At 40.4% G+C, this 16,909-nt stretch overlaps 1 protein-coding gene across 13 annotated transcripts in view; it reads right to left on the bottom strand.

The window, feature by feature from the left end:
- sox6 (SRY-box transcription factor 6) overlaps positions 1-16,348 on the bottom strand; it is a 138,715-nt gene extending 122,367 nt beyond the window's left edge. For 2 of the 13 annotated variants that reach the window (XM_067496404.1, XM_067496405.1), the window contains exon 1: positions 13,863-14,229. The gene's annotated coding sequence lies outside the window, so the exon portion shown is untranslated. Of the gene's footprint in view, positions 1-13,464; positions 13,490-13,862; positions 14,230-15,739; positions 15,786-16,205 lie in introns of those variants that run through there. The other 11 variants (XM_067496409.1, XM_067496403.1, XM_067496408.1 and 8 more) reach the window with 10 other exon arrangements.
- Between the last annotated feature and the right edge of the window lie 561 nt (positions 16,349-16,909).

Here is a 16,909-nt window from a genome sequence, read left to right as displayed (position 1 = left end):
GTTGACAAATAATTATTTTAGTGGTGACCTCAGCAAATAGCAGGCAGACAACTGTAACTAAGGACATGTGGGAAACCTTTGTAGCGTGTTACAGACTAAGGAAAGTCTTAAATGGACTGTGGTGTTCTCAGAAAAAAAGAAAGGACTATATTGAACTTTCATATTCCATGTAGGAAAATTACTCTTCATCTTCTCTTCATATAATACTGTACTCTACAGTATAACAGCTTTTTACTGCGCGTGTCTCCTGTTAAAAACCAATGTCTGAAAAGTGTTCCATTTTTCTTTTTCGCTGCAATACTAAACAAAATAAATGACTGACAAAAAGGGAGCAGGCACACATGACAACTTAATTTACCTGAGCAAAAAATGACTGAAATCTTGATTAAGATTTAGGGGCCATATAAATAAAAAAATAAGCCTATACTGCAGATTATATGAGCGTGGTGTAAATCTGATGGGGCATATGGTTTGCTGTGGCTCCACTGGCCCCAGTACAGCCATTTTAACAATTAACATTATAACCTCTGTTTTACTTTTTATTTACAGTTGCAGAGGTCATTTGTCTTTTTTCTTTTTGAAACCCACAATTAATATCCGCATTTGCAAATGCAAATTAGTCCATTTAGGGGGAGGGAAAATGATCAGTTTGAGAATATTCCTGCTTTCTTAATCTTCTAAAGAGGGAAATGATTTAAAAGGAGGACACAAATCTCCAGTGACATGGCAGGAACTGTAGGGCACTTTCCTCTCTCCCTCTCTCTTCCTCCATTCTTCCTTTCTCATCTCACTCATGTCTCCCTCCTGCCCCCCATCCCCATTTCTCTCTCTCCTAATTTACCTCTCCCCCTCCCTGTTGCCCTGCGGGAGTGAAAGGGCCAGGGGTAAAGGACAAGGAGCTAAGAGCAGGGCTGTAGTTGGCTTGTCCCCTCAGAGGAAACAAATGTAGTGTTTGAGTCACTGATCACTGGTATAATTGAGTTTAACACTCCTTTTCTGGATTAAAAAAGAACCTTTAAAATGAAAGGTCAAATTACCTCTACAGTCAGGCAATAAATAAGTCAAACAAGGTAAGAGGCTCCTGCCAGCATATGTTAGTGGCAAATTTAATTAGTGGAAAAACAGGAGGCTTTCTATCAGACACTCTCCCATTCCATACTGCACTGAACAAAAGCAATGTTGGACTCAGAGTTTTATAGCAAAGGAATGAAACTCATCACAGTTAATCTCATGACAGACCGAGCATACATCCAACATATGTCATCAGTATAAATGAACACACACCCCATAATGAGGAATATCCAAATGTAATATTAGAATATTGCCAAGATATCCACGGTACATTTGCACATAATCAAATTACACGGGGGAAAACAACTCCGGATAAAATTATTGGCCATTAGTTTGCACACTTTTTAATGCATGATTTTCTCATTATGTAAGCCATCCTATGGGCCCATTGTCCATTGATTGCAGCACAAGGAAAGGAAACGGGCATAAAGCAGGGCTGTAGTCTGGACTGGAAGCACAGAAGGTGGCCAAGCAATGCACAAAACAAGGGAAAGAGCGAGAGACACAACACTGCCCTACACCCAACTAACAATGTGGCCTTTGTGACATAATGCACCATGCACAGCAGATTGTGGAAAATAATCCAAAATTTACTGGTTTGCATGTCCAGCAATAACAACTGACATCACAACCTGTGCCATATATGCCATGTTTCTAGGCACATTTTACATTTAGTGGAGAATGAGGGGGGTAAGAAAAACATCATCAAGGAGTTATTATATTCCCATCATGTCCTGGGAGCCTATTACAGCATGGGGCAAGCCGCAGTAAAACTGGGACTCAGCAGGCTCAGGCTACAGTCAGAGGCGCTGGGGAGTGTTTAGGCTTACAGTACAAGACTACTGCACACTGTTAGATGCTGGAGAAAGCTACAGTTCAAACAAACACTTTGCACCTACAGATTATGTGTATTTAAAGTCTGCTACTCATTATGGTTTAGTTTTTCTGTTCAAGTGTCTGGTTGGCTTCTGTTTGCTACACTTTGGGCTTAGGCAAACACCTTCAGGTGTCTTTGCAGAGCTCGTAAAAAGGACTGACGAAGAACAGCATGCATCCGAAGTGCCGGAGAAAGAAACTATAGGCAGCTATACAGATAATAGTAGAATAATACTACCATCCAGGTGGTTCAGAGAAAACATGGTGATCATGTAAGCACACCTTTTTTTAACTTGCCCAACACATGCTTCACATTATTCTACAAGTAAAACTGACATTGGTCCAAGCAAAAGAGAGAGGGCCCTTCATGGCCACTACCATTCACCACAAACTAGTTTTCAAGTATGTCTAGCATTACATATGAGTATACATTGTGAGGCTGGGTATGCTTTGAACATTCCACTGGGACAAAATGAAAATATAAATAGATTAAACTGCATGTCCAAACTTGAAGTAAGTGCTGCAAGGTAAGTACTGTATGATCAATGTAATAAAAGAAAAACACTTTTCAGGATTTTTCTTTGGATATAACAGACACAGAATTCAATTGAATGAGTCAAGCAGACTTTTAAATAAAGCTAGCAGACTGGTTCCCACAACCTTTAGAAATATGAGTTAAAATGTATACTAAATAAAACAGAAATGAATGTGCTGAAATATTTGACTTCCATCCACCTAAAAAAAAAAATAAAAATCTGCAGCTGTACCGTTTCATTTTTTAAATGGCAAAAATAATGTTTTTAAAGAACAGTCATGGACAGTGTGTGTGCACTTGTGTAAATGCATGTGTGCTGGTATGTGTCCATATATCCATGTGTGTGCATGTCTGCTCTCCACAACAGTCCTCCAAATGTGGTTTTCGGCAGAGTGTGGTCTAACAGTAAAATGTCGAAATTGGAAAAAATATTACCCTTCTTTCTCTTGAATAGCCACGAGATAAGCAACCTTTAGCAATGAAGCCAGTGCAGTTTAAGCTTATTATGAATACCTCTCAGAGCGCAGAAGCATGTACTGTAGAAATCAAAGGGAGTAATAGGCAGGTAAGCCAGTGTCATTTTAAGGAGGAAGTCAGTTGTGAAATTGTAAAATCGCAAGGCCCGGCTGACAATCTCCTGCCATCAGAACACTCCCATAAATGATTTCTAATGGCAGTGGCTATCACATATCTGAAAAAGTTAGAAGTTTGTGAGGCGAAAAAAAAAAAAAGAAAATCCAATGGTAATCTCTTCATTGATGGAGACTTATAATAATACCACCATTTAACATTTTCATTAAACAGTACACACTCTGATGTTCACAAGAATGTGTGATTCTTTGCAAGTGCGCTAAGCTTCCCAAAGTAGACCTGACTTTGCAGAACATTCCTCATGGTTTCATGTTCAATTGGCTGTGAAAGTCCACAGCATTGCATGTACATGGTGGACTGAAATCATTAAAATTAAGCAAAGAAAAAAAAAAAAAAAAAAAAAAACGGGTCATCTTCATTTTTGTTTAATGATGTCTTAGATACGAGAGTTGCACGTCAATTTTCTGAAACATACATATGCACATATACTTGCAAAAACACATCAGCTGCAGAGCTTCACCAGCACATTCATTTATGCATTTTGTGCCTAATAGCTTAAGTAGTGAAGCTCCTCTGCGGAGATCTGCTGTAAAGATGATATCATAACACAACTGCTCCAAGGCGACTCTGTAGAGATCACATATTCTACAAAGGTGCGCGCACACACGCAAAACACACATGGGCTAATGCATACTGTGCTTTTCTCCTCTGAATACTCATCCATGTTTCCCCCATCATCTGCAGGTCTCCTAATCACAGTCACTTCCCCTTTAATCACAGGGCTCTAATTAGGTCCTAATAAACCATTTTGCCATCCTCTTGGAGCGCCTCTGTGTCACTCACACATCAAACCATGAAATACTATATTAAGGGGCTGTCAACCTCATAGGAAGCTGCTCCAGAAGCAGTGATACAGATACTGCAGGCACACCCTCTTACACTAATTGAAATTATCGAAAGCTCTGCTTACATGTGACACTTGGCCATGTCTGAAACCATGGCCTGAAGTACAGCAGTCAAAAGCACGACGGTTGTGCCAGCACTGAGGCTCTACTGGTTTCTCTGATGTCGGGTAATTGTTTAAACCTGAGTGGATATGGCACAGGGCCTCATGCTGCCTGTTCTGCCAAGAGAGCGAAAAAAAAAAACATTCTCGCTAGCACTTTTCTCCACTGTTTCTTCTATTCTAATTCAGTCCAGCATGGGCTTCAAGGAAAGCCTGAATGATTCCACGTTCATCTTGGAGAACCAGTGTTGGGGATGTTGATCGCTGACCACAAGTTGATAATGATGACTGTTTAATTAGAAGCCTTTCTTTGGCCTGGCCACAACCCCAAACTCCTCCACCCTGCAGATGGTAACCAATAAATTTAGCTTTGCTGAAGATGAGGAGGATCATTGTACCTTCCCATTTTACCCTCAACCCCACCCCTAACCAAGGACATAAACCCTTTCTCTTTGCCGACACAAAAAACAAAACCATAAGCGTACATGTGCCTGTGTGTGGGTAGTGTCCAACAATGTCTTCTACAGTCTGTGTTCATACATATCTAATATGCAAACACTTCCAAGGAAATGTAGGGCCCAAGTTTTTGTTTTTGTTTTTGGTTATTTTTATTTATTTTTGCCATCGTTTGGGCATTTCTTTTAAGACACCAATGTTAATTGTTACTGCAAAATGTTTACGGTCAATGTTTTTAATTTGCCCTTGCAACAAACAGTCCTCACAATTAAAGCATAATTACGTTCTCTAGGGTTGTGTTGAAGCAACTCAAAGCTCTGGGTTAGAGTTAGGGAAACACTGTGGTCATGGTAAGTACATTATGGTTTAGGTTGGAAAACTAAAACACTTCGTTAAGGTTAGGAGAAACGTTGTGAGCATGGTAAATATTAAAAAAGTCAACTTTGATGGGAAGCAAACCCCAGTCTCCAGCAGAGAAGTCATGTGCCTGGCTGTCCACCCTGACCTTCTCCCTCTGACTTTACAACGCGGTGAGAGCATGTGACTCTGCCAACACAGTTTGACAGCAAACGTAAATCTCTTTTGGAAATTAGTTGCATATGAACAGAACACAAGATGGGAGGGTTCTGAAGTCATCTGTGTATATTTGTATGCAGCCTACAGGCTCATTAATTGCGGTTATATAATATTCTAGCAAAAGCAAATATTCATCATTTTGAAAAATGTTTTTTTGCTCTTTAATCCACGTTCCACAATGTCATTTCACTCTCCTAAAGCTTTTGTAAACCTTACAGACATCCTGGCGAGTGGAAAAACTGTGTTACTTTTCGTCAGACATGACAACTCCTCCCGTCTTTCCCTGGTCCTCCTCAGTCTATTCCTCACCCATCTCCTGTCACTCATCCTCCCTCGGGCCATCCTTCTCCCAGAGGTTTCTACACCCGTACAGCCAGGAAGAAACGGCAATCTGTGTGTGTGTATGTTTGTGTGTGTGTGGGCGGGTGGCGTGTGCCAGAGTGGCTATCCCCTCAGATTGTCATAGAGGCTCATGGGAAATTTACCACATGGGCCAAACCACAGGCTTTCTCTATCATTTCAGAAGATTTCTCTTTTTTAGTCCCATTCAAAAAAGTGATTATTGCAGCCGGTTCTTTCTTTGGCTTTATTCTCTTAGCTCTGAGATTTCTGGGCTTTCCTCAATGGAGCTGCACTTTGCTTATAAACGTCCAGAGATTTCTTAGGTGCAATTACAGACTGAGCAAGATGCTTCCATTGCCTTCAACAGTTGTTTCAAAAATGTGTGTTAATTCATTAAGCATGAAAGAACAAGCAGATGGTAAATTCAGATTAGATGTTTTTTTCCTTAAAGTCAATTTTTAACTTTAGTAGTCTCTGCTGTGGTTATAGTAAAAATAGACTGAGTAAAGGTTCCTGTGGACACTCCTGGGGAGGATAGGACACTATGCTGTTTGGAGGAATAGGAAAGTCTGCCACTAGTTCAATAAGTATTCTCAACCACATTGAAAACTATGTGTAGGTCAAGAGAAAAGAAAAATCTATGTTTTAGACTAAAGTAGAGAGAGTTTTATTTACTTCCACATCATCATGGAGCTCTGAGGCAGCATGAACATTATTATTTTTGTGGAGTCTTTAGTCTTAGAAAGTCTCAGAACAGATCCTTTTAGCCCATCTTTTCAGCAACAAGGCCCTAACACCCCATCCCCTTTCCTCAGAGAGTGAGAGAGAGAGAGAGTGTGAGTGAGAGAGCGAGCGAGCGATAGAGACAATAACAAAGACAGACAGAGAGCGAGAGAAAGACAGAGACCAAGAGAAAGCTTGTGGTCGGGTCTGCTGAAACCATTTTCTCATAATGCACATTAAGGGCAAAGCTTTGTAACACATCCAAGTCAGTGTAAAAAGAAATTATTCAGAAAGGAAACAAAAGACCTGGGCAAGAAGAGATGCTATGGTTAACTTCATCAGAACTTTAGCCACAAGATCCTTTCCATGTATTCCCCCACCCTCCTTCTTTGTCACTTTGATTTATTTTTGGCACCGTGCATTAGCATTTTCCACAGGAAAAACTGTTGGGAATCTGATTTCTGGCCCAATATTTCCTTTCTTCCATAACTTCCTGGCCTGTTTTTGATGTCACAGTAGCTGCTCCATGATGCAAATGGTTGATCAGCATTTGTTTCCATCCAAAAGGGCTAACACACAGAATTGAAATTCGGCGGCAGCAAGAGAGCTTCTATGTTTTTGTTGTGAGCGTAGTCTTCAAAAATGTATTAATATCAACAAGTTGAAGCTAAACTAAGGTTTTAATCCATATGTAAGCTTGAAGCCTAGGGTCATTTTTGCATTTATAGAATTAGCCGACAAAAGATTTTCCAATTAAATTAGAACTTCTGTGTCGTTTTTATACTTGACTCACACTTGTCAATCAAACTAGTGAAGTCAAATATTTGGACCCCCTTCTGATTGAAGTGACACATTATTGGGAAATGCACCGTGGCCTCATTTATGTGGATTCTGAACAAAATGTCAATAAGTGTACAGTATATTTCTCATTAGTGTTTAGCCTACTGTACGTGCACGCACACACAACTCCAATTTAAATACAGTTATATGCCAATGAAATGGCTAACAGCATCCTTAAGCCTGGTTTGCCGAGTAGACAAGCCAGATTGGCTGTCTTAGCCGTAACTATGGGGCATACTTTACACGTCATGTCAGATCAAGCTGGCAGATAGTGAGCCAGCCGTCAACCTCCACCAAGTGGATAATGTCTAATCGTTCAGCTCCTACAAACAATGGAGTGCAAAAACTTTACGAAACTGAATTCATTATATTTTCATTTACTAAGGTGGGATGATTACAGCACAGCAGCACATTGAGACCTTATATGTTGAAATAATCAAGGAGATTTATTTATTTGATTTTTTTGCGATAGGATTTTTTGTAAATGCTGAGAAATTCAAACCCACTACTTCCCTTATTTTCTCTTATGAGTGTAAGTTTTATAAGGTTGCCTTTCTCATTGTATTTGGATGAAAACTTTCAGTGTCACAGCTGCCCATGTAAGCCCATAATATTTTTATAGAGTTCTCTAACACTTCCTCCAAGGCAGTGGCTTGCCCATGGGAAGGTCTGTTCCAAACACAATAGGGGGGATCCCAAGGAAAAGGCTTGTTGTGATGCTTTTGTGTGCAGGCAGCGCAAAAGCCCACATTACACTAATCTCTTTTCCCTTGTTCACTCACAAGACACAATCTCGAGTCTTCAGAGCTTCTCCAAATTCTAGTAGGACAGAATTCACTCAGGGCAAAAGATCACAGAATCTTTTTTTCCTTTTTTGTTTAATCACCCCGAATTCTGCTGCAAGGTCACATGTACATACAAAGACTGTGTATATGCATGTCTATGTATGAACCTTTGACGGATTGATAAATAAACAACATTTCTCTGTGATTAGAATGAAAGGTTAGTGTGACTGCAGTCAGCCAAAGTGAAAAAAATTATTACAAAAAAAATGTACGGCGCTCTCAAACTGTAGCTAACAAAATGGTTGCCACAAAAAAGGGAAAGAAAATCAAATGTTTTTTTAACTAGATTTGGATTCTGTACCCACATGTCTGCAAAAGGAAAATGAAGCAACATAAGTGTTTGTTTAAAATTCAGCTTCAACCACCTGCACTCTTTTCACACAACCTGACAGTTCTCAGCCTTCGTCCATATGCTGCGTGTGTGTGAGCGCAAGTGTGTTTGCACGTGCAGTGTGGGCACGTACCCTTATGCCTGTTTGTGTGTGTGTGTGTGTGTGTGTGTGTGTGTGTGTGTGTGTGTGTGTGTGTGTGTGTGTGTGTGTGTGTGTGTGTGTGCGCACCCATGTGGAGGGACTCTAAAATCCACCACATTTTAATTACTGCCCGGCTGCACTGCGTGCCTCTTTGATATGGAAATAAAGGCAACCATCTTCACACAGCCACTGTACAAATCTTCATCTGATTCATAAAAAACAATGAGCTCGATTAATTCCTCCACCTGATTACAGTCCCAGACCTGTGTCAGAAACAGAGCCACCAAGGCCCTTTCAATTAATTCTACATATTAATGTGTGATTTAAAAAAAAAAAAAAAAAAAAAAAATCAACAGAGGCTACTTACCATAGCCCAGGCTGTTGCATTTTGAAGTCAAAGTTAATTATGCACAACTATGCTATGGACTAGAAGAAAATGTCCAATTATTTTGAGAAAAACATATTCGGTGGGTGAGTGAATGATACAGATCAAAATAGTCCACTTACGTTACTTGTGCAATTATACACTTCCTGTGAAGATACACATATTTAAATTTTTTTTTCCATCTGTAATCCTTTAGTGTCAGCAATACTGTTCACTTACAGCACCCAGAGGGACACACAGATCTAATAAAGTAGGAGAAAAACTGCCCCTGCCCTTGTTGTTGTTCAGTAAGTGTTGGCGCACATATACATGTAGGTGCCATTTGTTTCAGAGTAGAGAATAAAATGTGCTCAAGTTTAATCTCTGGCATCAGATGTTCAATGAAAAACAGGAAGTTAAAACACTCCACCAAATTATGGCAAATTAAACTGAAAAAGCTGGATGCAATACAAAATCTAGAAGCTCAATAGACATTTTCAAACAGCTTATGTATCCACTTTGTGTTTTACACCAGTGCATTAATCTGTCTGGCTCCTTGTTCACACAGCTTTTCATGTAGGCCGGTGACTTAGTGGAGGTGATGCCCCTCTGTCTGCTCTTAATGACTCCACTGACCGTTGATTTCATCAGTATTGCTCCTGTACGAGAGGTGGCAATGGTGCAGACAGAGGAAAGCTACAATTTCCTCCTGTGTGAGCACAAGTCTATATCATCCAAAGTGAAGGCATCTGCACTGTGCTTCCTTTGTTTAAGCCACGAAGCACTCTGGCAAACCAGAGCTACTCTACCAAATGCTCCTTGGGTGTTTGATGGGGGGTGATTTTCCTGTCGCTGTATGCGTGCACCCTTTATAAATAAAAACTGTGCAATGCCAAACCACAGTGTCCCGTGAAAGAAAATTAAGACCATGACAGATCATGACAGAAGTGTCATGTTACTGACTTGTCACAAACTTCTTGTTAAAGGAAACAATTTGTAAAAGAAAACCTTGCAATGGCACATTCCCATCAGTTTGAATCATTGTTGAAATATACTACAGCAAATTAGATAACACTTAGAAAGACAGATGTCACAACATGTGCTGCCACATTTATTATCTCCTGCAGTCCTCCACCCTTCTGCTGCCCCCCTCCTCTATCTTTTCCAGGCCTGCTGTTGTTTACCTCCTCTCATCTTGTTTATCATCAGGTCTCAGCCGCTACCTTCACTACCGTGAAGAGAGGGAGACTAGTACCTGTGACACCCTCAGCTGCCCCCCATATCTATAGCTTCGCTCTCCTTGCACACATCCTGCTGCATCCTGTCATTCTGAACAAAATAGCTGTCACAGAACCAAACACAGTATATAAGGAAAGATAACACAGGGTGTAAGGTCGCACTCACGCAGCCTAAATGACATCTGGTCGGGAGAGACAGAGTGGCTTTTTTGAGTTTTGACGTTTCATATCAGAATCAACGGTGCTGTTTCTAAGTGTCAAGAATGAAGACATTTTCCCACTGTGTCTGGGAGGGAAAGTATCACTCATACATGCACGCATGCCAAAGCACACAGGGGCTCACCCTCCCCCCCCATGCACACACACACACACACACACACACACAAACACACACACCAGAATGATAAAATTGCACCACGCTTCCACATAAAAACCTAAAATATCAAGGTCTGAAGGGACTGGTGGAGCCCTTGACTCTGATGGCTAAGAAATACGTTTAGTATTACACATATTATTAATATTGTTTGAAACATTGCTCGATCTGCAAATGACAACACATCAGAATTATTTATATCCACAAAATGAAATCAATATAAGAATGTTTTTTCCCTCCTCCAACTGTGAAATCAGATTATCATGAGTTGGAATTGGTTGTAATATCATTAAAGAATTCTGTTTGGCAGGGGAATACACTCCGGATAAAACTGTTAAGCAGAAGAGCGAGGCCGTAAAATGAAACTTACACAAACCAGCACTTTCATTTGCATCACTGTGTGGCTCAATGATAAATAACGGCTGTTTTTCTGAAGCCGCAAACAATTTAACATTGTATGGTAACTAACATAGATCAGCACTTACTCGTGAACTTTTTAATTCTACTTTTGAGTTGGGTCAAAGTTAAAATTAAATTCCCAGTAACACATTTGCTGTTAATTCAAAATGACCAGATTCAACTTCTGTGTTAATGCAGCAACCTAAAAGGATAATCAATAATCAATGCCCACATTTAGGGAGGAAAATTTAGAAAAATTGATCAAACAGTATCACATAAAGCACATTTCTGCCTGGTTCCAGTCCCCTTTCACTCTTTAGAGCCCTCCCTCGTCCCCCCATTTCTCTCTTTTCCTCCCCACTTCTCTCCTGCTTTTTCTTTGATCCCACTAATTGCTGCCACAAGACCTTAGTTTAAACAAACCCTACCTGTAGATGATATGGACACTAAAAGTAGAGCTACAAGTAAACTCAGTTTGTGGCACTTAGTCTAAACACATATTGAGACCCAACATTTCTCTGCCACTCAATAAAACAACTGGGAAAATTAGCTCTGTTAGTAGTGTGTAATAATGAAAAACAAATTATTCTCAGCAGCAAAGTTGCTCTTGCAACACGGGAGATATTGGACTTGGGCAGAGTGCAGGATGTGTTTAGACAAGTGAGCCAGGTGGTTTCTCCCTTCATGCCAAAATCTAAGTCCTAAAATCTTTGAACTCACTGGCACATCAGCGTCTGTGAGTCTAAATGTTACGCTGAGTCCAGGTGGGAAATGCTCACCCCGAGATCCACCCGCAGATTAGTGCTTGAAAATACAGAAAAATGAGCAAGGCCAGTCAGTATTAAATATGATCAATGTGAGATTATTGTTCTGCAGTTCGCTTAGGCATAAAGCACCAGCAAATTGCCAGTCTGTAGGGTTTATTTGTTTTATTTTTTGGTTTAAATCGGCTGCAATTAAAGCGCATTCAAAGCAAACCTGTCACGGGCAATATTAATAAAAACAGCTGAAATTATCTAACCACAATTCTACGAAACACACCACATTTCTTCAGTTATTAAAATGCGCTTTCAAGTTGTGTGTAACAATTACAGAGTCTGATACAAAAGATGGCAAGTAATAAGATGCCGGTAGAGTTCCCCTGTGCAAAAATAAATGAGAGATGTTAAATAAGAGCCAAGTGCGGTTCCTTGGCATCAAAAGACACTAATGCCGCTTTTCACTCGGTCCTCTCTCGCTCTTTTGGTGAGCGACACGCTGAGCTGCCCCAGCCGTCAGACTCAAACTCTTATAGAGACACAGCCGAGTGTCCCTGTATAGCAATCAGGACAATGTGCTGAATGGGCAGTCTAATTATAAATGTGCCATCCAGACGTGCGTTTGGACCGCCTTACCTTATGTGGAAACCTACAGCTACAGGAGGAGCAAGTGCTCAAAACTAAATACCAACTTTCCTCTGGCATCGCAAGGAACAAACCTTTGATTGTCTTGTGACTGCAGAGAATAACACAACAACGTATTTTTGTTTTAAGGAAGAAATAAAAAATAAAACGCCACATATAATTATGTTTTCATTAATTAACTACAGGTGCGTTTGTTAACAAAACGCACGTGGACAGCGTTTAATAAATAAAACAAAGAGGCAGCTGTACCATTCAATAAAGAGTTTGTCTTCATAATAAAATGTTATGCCGCCGCACTTCCAGAGGCTCCTTGTTGTACACAAGGAGTGTGTCTAATTTTGGAAAACATCTCAAAAGACGGGGCCATCCCGCTCCTCACACACTGCCACTATCTTCATTTTTCAGTGCTCTTTGATTTAATAGGGCATTATTAGAAAGTTTGAATGGGCCTTTTAGTGTGTTAGCGTTTGTCAACATTAATATTTTGTACTGGACAATGTAAAGAGTAATGTCCTAATATAATGTCCTAAAATTCATAAAATACGTTTTTTTTATACTTTTAAACATCTAAACAATAATTGTTTAATTTTAATGCCTGATTATTGATTTTTGGAATTACGTCGCAGCTACATCCGTATAAAAAGCATGGAAATGATCCTAATTAAGTACATTTGCACTTTTCACAGGAGAACTTCAGTGTGTTCAGTCCAGGCTGTCGAGCTGCAGAGCTTTGGGCTTAAATGGAAAACTGTCTGTTCAAGTCCATCTTCTCTACATGGACAAGCTTTGCGATTGTTGAAATTAATTTATGGCTTATGCATTCTTTAGAGGTCAATTCCCCTGACCCCCCGAGAAAGTTAAGGATAAGCAAGTTCCCAGGCTACAATGGGACCAGGAACTCCCGGTTTGTGGCACACACACACACACACACAAAAAAAAGAAAAAAGAAAAGGAAAGACAAAAAAATCTACGGAAGACAGAGTCAATTTGTGGGCAAAGCACCATGAAGTAAAGGTATTAGACGTGAGCGAAAGCTGCAAATATACGTGTCCCCCTCACGAGCAGAGACGAGAAACCCACCGCGGCGCACGTCATTGTCAATGAATGGTACCGCTCTGTGGACAGAAGTGAAACTGCCACCAGCAGAAGAAAGTTACGGGACATGTAAACACAGACACTAAAGCCTCGTCCACCTTTAAACATTTCGCACTTCAGTAAGAATCCGCGGTTTTTGTGAACTTTAGTGACAATGTGGTGGGTGACAGCGGTCCGGCGGCAGGCTACACTGTGCAGCCCGCGTCCGCCCGCCTCACGCTGCTGCAATAAACAAAGAAGAAAAAGGTGATTTCAAACCTTCAAACGACGTGTCAGCTTCTTACAGACTTTACTTCTAAGAAGCTTAGATGCTGAATATTGCGCTGAATCGCCGATTCTGCACAGACCCCGAGCGCCTCGTCTGTCGTGCACTTCGCTTGTTGTGGTGAAAGCGACGCATCAAAAAAAAAAAGAAAAGAAAAATCGCAATATTTAAAGTTTGACAGTCTTTTCCCCGGTTACAAAATACGCAAACGCTTTCAAGCCTTAACACTTGAGTTACTTTCCGAAGGCTTTTTAACAACAAAAATTCGCCCTGCGCTTGAACACTTCACTCACAGCGCGCTCGACTTTCAGGAATTGAGCATAAAACACAAGGTGAAAATATGAGGACAACATAGAGCACGTTGAAAAGTACAGCAAACGTCTTGTTTTACCTTGATGATCCGAGTCCTGGAGGGGATAAGTGCGCGTCCGTTCCCGTGCGTAAAATCTACTAGACCGCTACACTTTGTCGAAAATGATCTCTGAGCTATCTGTTGAGTGAAAACTTAAGTCTACTCGCACGGGACCATATGGGGGGATCCCGTACACTCTCTGTGAAGTTGAGCTGTCCAAAACTACAAGTACCTTTTGTTGTCCGCCTATCTCTTCTTTATCTGCCTCTCTCTCACACTCAGACAAGAGAAGACGATGGGTAGAGCTGCTGTCAATCTTGGCAATCAATGCGCGCAGCCATGTCGCAAGTATTCAAAGCATTTCCCGTCGTGCAACATCAGAAAGTGAGTGGCCAGGGCATTGATCTGAGGAAGGCAAAGAGGCAGGACTCCCCCCTCCTCCTCCCAGACAAGAGATGCGAGAGAGAGAGAGAGAGAAAGAGAGAGAGAGAATGGGAGAGAGAGAGAGAGAGAGAGATTTGTTGCGAAATAAAAGTGGAGACAGGAGGATGGTTGCCCGCAGTTTAGTCAGTTTAATTAGCTTACTTAAATGAACATCACTTACAAGCAACGCGGCACAGCAAAGTTAAGGACGACTTTTTTCCTATCTAAACATGCTACACCTCTACTTTAGTGATTTTATTTTAATTTAGTTGGAAGGCAAATAACGCGCTGACCTCTCCAAATTCACCACACAAAAAAAGTCACAAATTCACAAGTTTCTTTTTTTGGGGGGGGGGGGGTTGCATTCAGCTGGTATGAGTTAATGAGAGCAGGTGAAAGAAACGCTGTGAGAAGCTAAAGAGTTCAGGGACTAGTTTAGACTTGTGTGATACAACAGAATCGATTTGCATAAATTAAATTAACACCTAAAATACAGCAAATTGAGACTCCCTGTTCTTTTTTTCAACCTTTTTAGCCACTAATAAAAGAAATAAGATTTTATCTGCACATTGTCACGAGATCTTCAGCTTCTCTTCTGATATTAGAAAATTGAATTGGTTGAAAGTCGCATTTTGCTCCTCGGTTTTTCTATATTTTAAAGTGACTATTTTGTAAAAATGAGCCTTCGTCTAATAAATACAAACGTGGTGGTATAATTTTTATTGCTTTTGTGCAGTGCATTTCTTTGTAGATAATTAAATCATTACATTTAAAGAGCATGGCAAAAAATAAAATACATAATTTAAAAGCACTGTTTTAAGAAAATACAACGAGAGGTAATTGTTTAAATAATGCTGCGAGCAGTGATACGACATAAATGTAGTTTTCCAGCATTTTAACTTTTAACTCGGGTCGACTGGTATATTTTATTTTTTGTTTTGTTTTGTGTGTATACTTTCCTATAGGAGATTAATAATCAATATTTCGCTCAAGCACTTTAACGCAGACTAACTGGATATTAAGTTAGACCCACATCATAAGGTCAATAAGTCCTCTAATAAAAGCGCTCCGATAAAAGATCTTTTACACCTGAGATAAAAGCAGAGGTGAAGCGTTTGACCCTGCAGGCAGCCCACAGGTTGAGTTCACCTGCCAATACTGTAGCTTTTACAATGACACACTGTCTGTAATGAATGAGCATATGTTTTAAATAATCAGCCGAACTTTTAGAAGGCCCACACATGGCAAACACACTAAAAGAAATAACAAAAAATCCGTGCACATGTCAGAAAAGAGTCAGAAAGAGCGAGACGACTGACGGCGAAGTTCTAATCTGTAAATCGACAGCAGCGTTTTATGAAAAGTAGAAAAAGGAGGTGAACCTGAAACAGATTACAGCACACGTCCACCACAGTCTGTTGCTCCACATGCCATAAGTGTCAGAACAGCTCACTATCAAGTTTCACATAATAGAAGAAAACAAAGTTACTTACAAAGAGAGGAGACAGCAGGAGGAAATTGTGATTGTTAACAGCAGAGACACATAGAGCTGAAAGAGGGAGGAGAAGCTGAGAAAGAGAGACAGAGAGGGAGAGAGGGGAACAGAGGGAGGGAGAGAGAGAGAGAGACAGGGAGAGAGAAATAGAGTTGGCTTCACAACTCATCCACAACATCAGCTCAGACTCCTGTGCGCCTCACTTTCCCTTTCTTTTTGCTCCGGGTGAAGTAAAACACACCACATCTCCACCAAGGAGCATCACGGTGTTCAGCCGCGCGTCCGCTTTATACGCATAAGTTAATTTCCTTTTAGGTGCAAGTTTTAAGTTTCCTTTACTTTCTTTCTCTCTCTCTTTTGTTTGTAAGGGGCTGCAAATTGTGCAGTTATGTGCGTTTCAGTATTTCCATACTGAAATCTGCTTGAAAGAAAAAAGAAAAACAAGATAAAAATGAAAAACTTACCTTTGCGAAACTTTCTACAGTTCTGCAGATAGTTTAAACTTGTGCGCCCATTGAAATTTAACTATAGGAAGGTAATGTCTGATTATTAAGAGATGACTCCGACACAATGAAACACTATTACGTGGGGAAATTATAAATAAACCCAACACGGTGCATGACAGATCACTGTATGATGGTTCGCAGGCTGTTTGCTCTGAGCGCAGCCTCTGAAGGAGCGGACTTTTCCTTCACCACCCGGACTGATGTGTGTGTTTGACGTGTCTCACGCGCCACCTTTTGGACAGCGCGGGGAACAGCTCTCCTCCATCCCACAAAAATCACTGACTTTGAACCACAACTCTCTGTTTCCTTTGAGGTGAATTTAATGCAGCCAAACCTTTGAATGAATATGTTTAACGATTGTGAACTCATACAGTCTCATTGCATAGATGACATGTAGCAGTAAAGACGTTTCTTTAAAACTTTGCTATTGTTTTTTTTTTTACTTTATTTCAACACAACATTGTTGTCTGTGTTAGAACAAAACATATTAAACAAACAAAACAACAACAACAACAAAAAAACAGGATGACTCATTGTACTTGCAGAACATCTTACCAGGCAGCTGAACAGGTGCTAGTGGTTACCGGATAGTTCTCAAAACACAAATATAGGCTGCTATTTTTGTAGAGGTGACTGTAATGGCTTCCTCTTTATAGCTCACA

This window comes from Channa argus, chromosome 2, assembly GCF_033026475.1.
Source record: "Channa argus isolate prfri chromosome 2, Channa argus male v1.0, whole genome shotgun sequence".
In the NCBI taxonomy this organism is placed as follows: Eukaryota; Metazoa; Chordata; class Actinopteri; order Anabantiformes; family Channidae; genus Channa; species Channa argus.
This window is presented reverse-complemented; position numbering and strand designations above follow the sequence as displayed.